Source organism: Sorex fumeus, unplaced genomic scaffold, assembly GCF_029834395.1.
Source record: "Sorex fumeus unplaced genomic scaffold, SorFum_2.1 ptg000010l, whole genome shotgun sequence".
Taxonomy (NCBI): Eukaryota; Metazoa; Chordata; class Mammalia; order Eulipotyphla; family Soricidae; genus Sorex; species Sorex fumeus.
Window position 1 is genome coordinate 11,532,385 of NW_026606067.1, and position 12,329 is coordinate 11,544,713.

The following is a 12,329-nucleotide window of genomic DNA, read 5'->3' on the forward strand; positions in this document are numbered from 1 at the left end:
TACCTAGGCTGTGTCAGTGTCCTGAAATCTTCCCATTGTGAAGCCTTGTGATATGTAAATTCGTTTCCAGTCAAAAATATGTAAATCTGTACTTTGCAATTGTGCTCAGAGGAAAGGACTTAATTTGAGAAATAAAATAAACAAAACCTTTTTTTCTTCTTTGAAAGGAATATTTGCATGGCTTTCATATGGTATAAATGTTTGCATAAGAAATTTATCTCTAATTTTACATCCACATGACTTATAGCCCTTAGATAATTTAAAGCTAATCCAGTGATATAGGATATAGAATATATATACATATATATTACAATTTTTTAAATTGAATCACTGTGAGATACAAAATTACAAAATTGTTCATGATTTGGTTTCAGTCAATACAGTGTTCCAACACCTTTTATTTTACCAGTGAACGTTTCCAGCCATCAATGTCCCTAGTTTCCCCAACCCCGTCCCTGCACAGCCTCCCTCTTCTTCTTCTCTCTCTCTTAAATATGGAATGCTTGACAAATTTGCATGTCATCTTTGTGCAGGGGCCATGCTAATCTTTTCTGTATGTTTCCAATTTTACTGTATGTGCTGCCTAAATGAGCACCGGATTTAGAATATTTTTAAATGCTTAAATGCTACAGACTATTTTTATTGTTTCAGTTAGTTAAGAAACAATTATTATGCACAAGCACCGTCTTTATTATGTCAAGTAGACTGGAAGGGAAATTGGCACACTATAGTCCTCTTAAATTTTTTTTAAAAGGAATGAGCATCAAGTTAGAGAGATTTACTGAGATATACTTAATGTAGTGAGGGGAAATAAAACAACTTCATTTTCCCTGATCATTTGAGTCTTTCTTATATCAATAAAATATCAACTGTTGCAGTGAAATCATCTGTAATGCCCACCCTATTAAAGATTTAGAAGTACTAATAATTAATTTATGGAATATGGTTTATCTTCTGTGCTGTAACACTGACATTATACCAAAAAACTAAAGAAATTTGTCACAATTTTATTCTTGACCTTTTGTAGTTTTAGTTCAAATAATTCACTTATTCTTTTATCTGCCACTTATCCTCATATGAAATAAGATGATTGCATCACGTGGGGAAATAAATTCATGTACTTTTATTTGGTATTGCACTTGGAATTTTACTTTACTCTGTTAAATATAAATATAAATATAAACACTGTGTTATGCATTCATAAAAGATTGTTTTAATACAATAATTACAGTTATCCAAACACTTCTTGAATACTAGTTTTATTTGTCTCTCTGTGTCTTTTTATTTAAGATAGTTTTTTATGTCTCTAGGATGCTACATAAAGTGAATATAGAGAAAAAACTTTATAAGAAGAAACCAGTTCACATAGAAATTCTGATTAAGTTTTCAAAATAAACAGTAATGGGGAAAATGTCAAGTAATAAAGTAGGTGATTTGTAACTGACTATATTTAAATAATTCAAGCAGACCTCTTCATTAGGAAAAATGAAACAAATGGACTACATAGCTCAGGACAAAAAAAAAACAATGAGGAAAATAACCACTGTAGAACATATGTTATTCTTACATTATTTTGGAAGATTTTATATTTATTTATAAGGTACACTACATATATTTTTAAATGTAAATGCAACAGGTGATTGATTAATTTGTCCGATTAAAGTAAACCAGCTATTTTAAATCTGAAAATCTTTCGCATATGAATGCTGGAAGTCTTGCAAAACTAAAGACTTTATACCGGTTTAAAATTCAGAGAACTGAATCCCAATGTGGTGTTTTATAGATAATTGAGGAATTCTGTGAAAAGTAAATTTTTTTCAATAAGCTTCTAATCTAAGAAAATTGTGAAACTAGAGTGAAAGTGATATATATGGGCTAAGTCTGTCTTTATACTTTATACTCATATTCAAGTATGAACTACATGCCCTTGGGCAAGTTACTTAACCTTTGAAAATCTTGATTTTCCTGTCTCATGTATAGAAAATATGACTATGGTCTTATGTTTATAGTATGGATTGAATGAGACAATCCACTGGGCATTCATCAAATTGACTGCCTCTAGGCAAACTTTCCCCCCAAATTAGATGTTGACACTGAGGACTGAGGTTTCAAGAATGCATTTATTATAGTGTTACAAATCTGATGAATTTAGATAGCAATCTCCAATCATTAGTAGAAAAAGAAAATAAATTTGAAAGGATTATGCCTGTGACTTAGAAAAAGGACAACTGGGATAGTTGAGATAAAAAGGAGGTTTTGGGCCAGAGATTGTTTAACACGTAAAGTGCTTGCTTTGCATAGGACTGACCCAGGTTGCATTTCTGTCACCGCATGTAATCCCCCAAGCATCCTTATAGGTGATCCCTAAACATAGGGCCAGAAATAAACCCTGAGCATTGTCAGGTATGACCTCACTTCAAAATACACAAAATATGAGGGAGGGCGGTACAATATATTATTAATTAGAATACTTTACTCTTATGACAGAGCAGTTCAAGAGAGAATTAGCAGTTTCCTATGCCTACCAAGTAGAACAAGGCACAGTTTTGAAATAAAGGTGGTGAATCTTGAGAATGGGGTTAGAAAGAAAAGTCATTTGAGTGATAGAATTATGTTTATTTTCTACAGATGCAGTGTTCTGAAAATGTGATTTACAGAGTTTATAGAAAAAGCAGTCAAGGAAGGAAGAACTAAAGATGCAGATTGAGGTTTCAACTGAGGCATAGTTTAGGTGGGGCTATGGGTGTTGTGAGAGAAATTTTAAGGATGAATGTGGTAATATATATGAAACACTCTCTGTTCCTGAGAAGAAAGGTTCTATAAAACATAACATATTGCTGATTCTTAGAATGGATGGTGAAGGTTGAAAGATTTTCAGACATAGAGAAAGGGCACATTCACAATACAGTAAGAAGTAAAGTATATTGAAAATGGAAGGTCAGAATCAAGATAAGAAAGTTTTAAAGCTTCTTATATAAAAACACACTATACATACACACACAAGTGCACAAGCACACACACAGTTTTAACTTGGACTATTTTTATTTCAAATTACTTTGTAAAATAATAGATTATTTTAAAGGGTTTTTATTTCCAAGATAACTGCATTTAGAATTGACTAATTTAAGCACATAAAGTTATAATGAACATAGTTAGCAAAAAGAAAAGAGCAGAGTGAACTCAGGACACATGTCTAAGGAAATAAATGTAAAAGAAAAAGTACAATGGGAACAGTAAAGAAGTTGGCATTCAACTAAATATCATTTTGCCAAAAACTTCAGGGAAATTTTCTGAAGGATGGAAAATTTTTATAACTTCTTTTAAAAAGTCGCTTGAAGTGGGTAGGAAGAGTAATAGCTCACAAGTGGATTTATGACCACTTTTAGATATACAAAATGAGTTGGAGGAAATACAAGGAAATTAGAGTATGCCACCCAGAGTGTTTCATGTGGAGTTGCTGATTACAAATCCGGATCTCATAATTGATGCAGAGGTGGTGCTCAGGTAACTTGGCCAACAGAATGCCTTTGAAACAATTCAAGTGTCCAAATTGCAAACTCAATTGAATTGAAATGTGTTGACAATGAATGGCTGGGCTCCCTTAATAACTTAAATCTGGGTATAGTCCTGATAAACAGGATTAATTAGGCAACCATATTGGCTTTACAAAAAAATTGCTAATTAGAATTCTTTAATTGGTGGAACTGGTATTCTAATAATAAACGCCTGATAATTTGAAGAAGAAAATTTTTTCTTATTAATTTTATTTAATCACGGTAAGACAGTTATAAGCTTTCATTTTTGGGTTACTTTCACAGAATGATCAAACACCCATCCCTCCTCCAGTGCACATTCCCCACCACCAATATCCCCGTTATAACCCCCCTTCCCCACCCTCCCTTTGCCACCCATGGCAGATATGATTCCCCATAATCTCTCTCTACTTCTGGGCATTACGGTTTTCAATACAGACCCTGAGAGGTTATCATGTTTGCTCCTTTATCTACTTTCTCACACATCTCCCATCCCGAATGGTTCATCCAGCCATCTTTTTTCTTAGTGATCCCTTCTCTAATCCAGCTGCCTTCTCCCCTTTGCTCATGAGGCAGGCTTCCAGCTATGAAGCAATCTATTTGTCCTGTGTATCTACTGTCCTTAGGAGTCAGCCTCATGTTATGTTGTTCTATACTCCACAAACAAGTACAGTCCTTCTATGTCTGGCCCTCTTTTTCTGACTCATTTCACTTAGCATGATACTCTCCATGTCTATTCATTTATAAGCAAAGTTCATGACTTCATCTCTCCTGACAGCTTCATAGATTCCATTGTGTAGATGTACCAAAGTGTCTTTAGTCAGTCATCTGTTCTAGGGCACTTCAGTTGTTTCCAGATTTTGGATATTGTGAACAGTGCTGGGATATAGTGGTGGGATACAGTGAAAAAACTCAATTAAATAAATGCCTCACCAAAAATGCTTTACCCAGCGAGATTCTCACTCATAACAGAAGGAACAACACACAGTTTCACAGACAAACAACAGCTCAGGAACTTCATAGACTCAAAACCACAGTTAGAAGAGCAACTAAATGGTCTACTTTAAGACAAGACAGGCCCCTCAAATACACCAAATTTCAACAGAAAAATGGGACAAAACCCCATAACAATAATCTCTCTCAACATCAATGGGCTAAACACACCAAGTAAAAGACACAGAGTGTCAGGGTGGATTAGAAAATTGAACCCAACATTCTGCTGCCTCCAAGAAACACATCTCAATAGTCAAAGCAAACACAGGCTCAGAATCAAAGGCTTGGAAACAATCCTACGGGCAAACAACTCCTATAAAAAAAAGCTGGGGTAGCCATCCAAGTATCAGGCCACATTGACTTCAGACTGAAGAAGGTCACAAGAGACAGTGAAGCCTATTTCTTATTGATCAAGGGATCTGTACAACAGGAAGAACTTACAATACTAAATGTATATGCACCTAATGAGGGACCATCAAAGTACTTAAAACAACTCATAGACTTGGAGAAAGACATAGATAGCAAAACAATACTAGAGGGAGACTTCAACACCGCATTATCACCTCTTGATAGATCCACCAGACTCAAGCTTAGCAAGGACATACTTCATCTGAGGGAAAAACTGAAAGAAAGGGACTTAGTAGATATATGAAGAAGAAACCTTTTAGGGAAAAATGTTTACTAATTGCTCACAGGGAGCAATCTAGTATCATTGGAACTCGAAGGTATCAATTGATTTTTCACTTACAACTACCATTGCCACAGAAATCTTATGCATGAATTAATTTAATGCCCTGATTTTAGAATGTTATCGGATTAATTTATTATACTAATATATCATATATATGAGGGAAAATAAGCAAACGATTATCTGGCTAGCTCTTGTTTTGTTTTGTTTGCTACTTAGAAGAAACAAATTTGACTTTATGTTTTTCACTAGATATTTTTCTTTCATGATCCTCTCATTTTAAGACCTCAAATCCTTAAAAAATGTTTTGTTGTTTTGGGGCCACCTTTGGCAGCACTTGAGACCTATTTCTGAATATGTGCTTGTGGATATGTGCTGTCCATAGTGCCTCTACAATCATACAATGCTGGTAGTCAAACCCAGGCCTCTCTAAGTATGTGATTAGATCATTGAGTTGTCTCCGACAACTGAGTTCTTTTGTTCTTATGATCAAAACTCTTTGCCACCTAATGTACTCATTGTCTTTCTTCACCATTATACTACTTCAGGTTTGAGTACCATTTTTTTACCGACTGATTCATATATTTGCCAATATCATCTAGTCTCACCTTGTCTAAGTGAAAAACAGAATGATCTTTTCAACTTGTACATTATACTCTGTACCTAGAAGGGTAGACTTCCTCAAGGTATCCAGAACAAGCCTCCAGAAAAGTCTGTCTCTGGTATGGGGATTATTTCAAGCAAAGGACAACGGAAGCTCTGTTGACTTCAAGAGAAACAGTCACCACAGCTTTAAGTATCTAGAAGAATTAAAATTAGGTGACATGGGGGAGATGAGAGGGAGGTCACACAAATTTAAGATACCTCTAAATTGTTTATTTTCTGGAGAATTAGTCAAATGCCTAATATCAGAGTCTCTTCTCCTGCTTTATTCCTCCTCCTGATTCTTGTGCTCTTTCTCCACTCCTCTTTCTTCTCCTTCTCATTCTTTCTCCTCCTTCTTCTTCCACATTCTTCTTCCTGCTGTTCCTTCTTATTTTTAGTCATAAATAACCATTTTACTCTCCCGTTGTATCCTCAAGACTTAATTCCCTTCCTGTAATAGGTTAAAATAAAACAGCATCCCAGCTTTGGAGCCAGAGAAATAGTACAGAGGTCAGGCATGTAGCAGATCCCAGTTCTAAACACTGACACTGTATATGGTTCTCTGAGTAATCCCTGAGCAGAAGGCCAGAAAAAACTCTGATCACTTATAGTTTTGGCCCCCAAAATATTTATTTTTTTAAATATACAACACAACAAAAATCCTTGATTTGTCTTATTTATTCTATAATGCTTGGCCATGTTGCTTTAGCAAATTCATGTAATTCAGTTTGTTCCTTTTCTTCTACTAATCTGTCTGATACTGATTTTATGATTGACCAGCTGGAGAAGATCCATGAGAGGTGACAGAAATTTCTACTTTGTCCCTACATTCCCACTTGCTTGTTACTTTTATCTCCTCAGAGTTAAGACATGCCACTTGCTGCCACATGGATGGATATGGAGAATATCATGCTGAATGAAAGTAGTGAGAAGTAGAGGGATAGATGCACTCTGAGTTCTCTCAATACACATATAAAGAGACAAAGTAAGAAGATAACTAATGCTCAAAGGCAAAGAAATGGTCTTCAGTAGGATGCTTATAACAGAGTGGGGATGGGGGATTTGGATGGGTGAGGGGGTCACTGGAATAGTACTGGAGGGAAGTCATCATTGTTGGTGGCAAGAGTGGTGCTGGATTGTGTTATACATGAAATCACATCACATGAAATCAACAGTGTCATAAATTACCCTGCCTAAAATTTTTTTAAGAAGCTAATAAAAGGAAAGAATGAAGAATGAAAAATATGAAACTATGATCAGATATTCAAAATTTGAGATATATTTTTAATTTGTATTCCTTTTTACCTTTGTTCTGTTTTTGAGTTAAGAACAGCATCACTTTGTGAGTTTAGCTCAACTTTTTATAAATTAGAAAAAAGTTTCTGAATTTTAAAACTGTTTACAAAACCAGATGTTCATTTTTCTAGGTGTGTATCTGGAAACAAAATTGGCTTTTTCTCTATTATGTACTCTTACAAGAGAAAAATTCCAATTATTTGGTTGATCAAACTCTAACTTCAGTTTGGGGGATTGTATATTAGAAATAATGATATCCTTATATATACATTACTATGGCTAAACATTAGTTTCTAAATGAAACTTTAATAATAAAACTAGAATCATTTGAAAAATCCTATGTGCTCAACTCAGCTGTTAGCTGAAATATTGTCTGCTTATTTTTGCCAATAGATGTCAGTGGTTGATCATATTCGTGAAATTATTGCAGATACACTTGTTTTATGTCATTGTTAAAGGTTCTGCCTTTACAGGAATGTATCTTTCTCAAATGATCCTTTTCATTATTTCACCTTGGGAAATGATATATGACCTGATAAAGTTGATATAAGAAATGTTAAGAGATTCACTAATTGCAACTATTGAGATATTTAAAATTTATAGGAAATATTCACAACATTACAATGTCTTTTAAGGTGCTTTGTTTATATAGATTAATGTATATTCCTTCAGTCAAACAATTTTGAGTATACGAAAGCAATTCTATGTATAGTATTTTATTCACATTTAAAACTGCTATGAGAAATTTTACTGAGGTTTAAAGCAGCATATTTTAAAAAAATATAAACCCTCAGAAAGAACACTATACAGAGAATTTGCAGGTAGTTTCACTTTTTAAAAGTCTTAGGTGGTTTTTGGTGATTAAATACCTATCCTTTCATAGTTTGTGAAAGGTATCCTTTCACAAATTGTGAATGTTGCATTTGTAGAATTGACCTTCCCCCAAAAATCAAAACCTTTACCCCTGAGGTCCAGAGAAGACTTTTCCTACTGTGACTCACCTTAGATCTGTGACAGTAAGGTCAGTTGAAGACCTTGAATACCTCAAGAAAAGCTGTTGCCATTTATATTAAATAATGAATAATTCCATGACTTATGGTCATATTCAGAACTGTTTTTAAAAGAAGGTAAAAGGTAAAGGCCCTCCCGTTGTTCATCGATTTGCTCGAGCGGCCCAGTAACGTCTCCACTGGAGATTTTGTTGTTACTGTGTTTGGCATATCGAATACATCACGAGTGGCTTGCCAGGCTCTGCCATGCCGGCAAGATACTCTCTGTAGCTTGCCGGGCTCTCCAAGAGGGGCAGAGGAATCGAACTCGGGTCGGCCATGTTGGCTGCGTGCAAGGCAAACGCCCTACCGCTGTGCTATCGCTCCAGCCCTAAAATATTTATTGAGGCACCATAATTTACAGTTATTTAAAGCTGAGATTCAGGCTTGTACTGTTTCTACACCAATCCTATCACCAGTGTCAATTTCTGTCCACCAGTGTCTCCAGTTTCCCTCCCATGCCCGAGCCTACGCTCTGGAAAGGTACAATTCTGTTTTGTTTTGTTTCGTGTTTTTGAGCTCACTCAACTATGCTCAGAGCTTGCTCTTGGTTGTGTCACTCTTGTGGACTGAAGAAACAACCAAACGTGGTGCCAGAGATCGAATCGGGGATGAGGGTATACAAAGCCAAGCATTACTCCCTGGACAATCTTCTTGACAGGCACATTTTTGTTTAGTCATTGTAGTTTGGACTTTATGCTTTGTTTTATTGGTCCTGTGTATCAAATATATATATGTGCCTCAGCTCTACACTGCTAATGTGTCTGAGGCCCTACCTCCTGCATCTGTTACCTTCCATCCTAAGGCAGGGAAAATACCTGGGACAACTGGTTTTGTCCTATAGAGTCATCTCCATAAAGGGTAAAGTCGCCCTCCACATCTCCAGAGATGTGATGCTTTTCCATTTCCTTGCCCATTCTATCGTATTTTCTCCTTTTAATGCTTCCTTCATTAAATAGATCCTTGTTGGTTTCTATAATGGATAAACTGCAACAGTATTTGTCGCATTAACCTGGATTTATTATTTTATGCTATAGTTTTGGTACACACTTGGCTGTGCTCAGTGTTTACTCCTGGCTCTGTGCTCAGAGATCACTCCTGGTGGTGTTCAGAGAGCCATATGAATAGTCAAGGATTAATCCTGGATTGGCGAGATACAATGCAAGCCCCTTTCCACTATATTTTCTCACTGACACTTGGAATAATTCTTTTTAAAAACCTGTTGATAGTTACTGAAACTTTCATGTTTGGCAAGCAAAGCTTCCCTTCTTTGGTCAAAGGTTACTGCCTAATCCCCTGTTATATTTCTAAATCTGTCCAGGTTATCATTCCTCCTCTAGAAAATAATTACTACTTTGTTGAACAAAACTTTGAGACAATATTTTGATAACAATTTACTTAAATGCAGCTTAAGTAATGGAAATATATAGCACTGTAGCACTGTCCTCCCATTGTTCATCGATTTGCTTGAGTGGACACCAGTAATGCCTCCAGTTTTAGACTTATTGTTACTGTTTTTGGCATATCAAATACGCCACGAGTACAAGGCAAATGCCCTACCCGCTGTGCTATCTCTCTAGCCTCAGTGGAAATATATATCAGTTATAATTATTTAAGACATATTGATTGGGTCAGAGCAGTAGTATAGAGGAGAGGGTGCCGCCTTGTATGTGGCTGACCTTGGTTCAGTACCCAGCACATCAGATAATCAGTGAGCCCCACCAGTAATGATCCAGGAATAAGGACTGAGAACTGCCAGATCTGTACCAGAAAACCAAATATATTAATGGCAATAATGAATACATTTATTTATAATAATGGTAATAATGAAGACATTTACTTAGCACTATCAGGAACAACATGTTTTCTTTCTTTCTTATGGACTACCTGTGGCAATGTAGAGAAAAATAAATATTTGGTGAGTGTGTGTGTATGTCTGAGAGAGAGAGAGAGAGAGAGAGAGAGGAAGAGAGAGACAGAGAGACAGAGAGACAGAGACAGAGACAGAGATGGAGACAGTGTATTTAAGAAAATATAAGCCACAAAGTTGGAAAAAATATTTTAATATATAATCTGATGATCAATGTACATATACAGCATTCCACCCAATTGACAAAAAGGGCAAAAGTTAAATAAATAAACTGGCTATACAAAAGACTAAGTGTGTGAAAGATGGTCATTAATGTTATCAAAGAAATAGATAAGTCACTATAGATTCACTATAATGTCTATTTGTTCATAGCAGTATTAAATGTAGCACTGTAGCACTGTCCTCCCATTGTTCATTGATTTGCTTGAACGGGCCCAGTAATATCTCCATTGTAATACTTGTTACTGTGTTTGGCATATCGAATACGTCACGGGTAGCTTGCCAGGCTTTGCCGTGTGGGCGAGATACTCTTGGTAGCTTGCTGGGCCTTCTGAGAGGGGAGAAGGAATCAAACCTGGGTCTGCCGGGTTGGCCGTGTACAAGGCAAACGTCCTTCCCCCTGTGCTATCGCTCCAGCCCAGTACGAAATGTAAGAGCAAGATTTCTCATACACTACTGATAGGAGTGCAAGTTGTCCATTCATATTAGAAAGGTGAAATTATCTCCCAGAGCTGAATATGTGCAGAACCTATGATGGCTGTTCTAGGATTATTGCATATCAAGTAAAATGCATCAATGTCACTTGTGGTATCTGAGGAGGTAAAATTCCACAGTAGAAACAATCCAAATGTCCATTAAAATGGAAAGGGCATGTTGATTATGGAGTATTCATGCAAAAGATACTCAATAGCAAGGAAAAAATGAACTATGACTATATCAAACAATATGGATGTATCTCATGAACAAAAGAAACCAGGTACAAATGAATAAGTACCATTTAATTCCACTTACATAAAATTCAAAGGCAGTCAAAACAGTCTATGGAGGTGATGCCCTAGTGCCTTTAGGAAGGGTAATAATCAAAAGGGGTGATGAAGTGATAATAGATAATAGATAATCTTGTCTTTCTTGATTGGTGTGGTTTTCACAGCCATATTCATTCTGCAAAATAATTGTGACTTCTGTATATGTTTTATAATGCACTAAAATAATTGAAAACATCAAAAAGACTTGAAAATGAAACTGATGAGCAGATACATAGGTATGCTATCACTTTGTGGAAAACACACTGCTATTGCAGATAGAGGATTGTTTTGAGACTCCACAAGATATGCAGATGACTTATTTACTCATTTGCATTTTTTCCATAAAATGTGAGTAATAGGATAGATCTCTGGGGTGTAAGAATTGAAATAGTTACTGTTGAGATCCTGTATTAAATAACATCTTTTAAAACACAAAACAGAGTGCTAAAATTGCTTGTGGGGATCAAGAGAAACATGATGGAATATAGAGATTTTGTTTTCTTTTGTTTCATCAGTTGCAAAGAGAGTCAAAAGAAATAAAAGATTTGTTAACTCTTAATGAAATTCATATTTTTTTCTTTTCTTTTTTAAACTCTGTCACTGTCACTGTCACTGTCCTCCCGTTGTTCATTGATTTGCTTGTGCGGTCCCAGTAATATTGTGAGACTTGTTGTTACTGTGTTTGGCATATCAAATATGTCATGGGTAGCGTGCCAGGCTTTGCCCTGCGGGCAAGATACTCTCGGTAGCTTGTCTGGCTCTCTGAGAGGGGCAGAGGAATGGAAGGCGAAGAAATAGAACACGGGTAGGCCTGGTTGACCGCATGCAAGGCAAACGCCCTAACTGCTGTGCTATCGTGCCATTAAACAATATAATGATTTATACTCAGTATGTACACTAAACATTTACAAACCCAAGAGTTTCAAGTTACACATTATTGGGGAGAGGGAGTACTCCCAAGCAGTGATCAGGAGGTCTGAGACTACCCCAGTTGTCATTTTCAGTCTACTGGGTAGAAAGGCAGAGGAAGTGACTAAGAATAAGCCCAGGACCTATGGTGAAGCGGGGTTAACCTGTCCATCCCTGGGGGGCATCACCAGTGGTGCCAGGAATTGAACCCAAGTTGGGCAAGTGCTGGCATTTGCACTAGTCTCTGTTTGATCTCCCAGCCCCTTAGTTAGCACCTCTTTATTGAAATATTTGGTATCAATAATTGTTTTCATTAATAGG

The 12,329-nt window shown here is 36.2% G+C and overlaps 1 non-coding gene across 1 annotated transcript; it reads right to left on the reverse strand.

Moving 5' to 3' along the window:
• Nucleotides 1-488: 488 nt before the first annotated feature.
• On the reverse strand, nucleotides 489-595 carry LOC130020234 (U6 spliceosomal RNA). The gene has a single exon (XR_008791989.1). It is a non-coding gene; the product is annotated as a U6 spliceosomal RNA (small nuclear RNA).
• Between the last annotated feature and the right edge of the window lie 11,734 nt (nucleotides 596-12,329).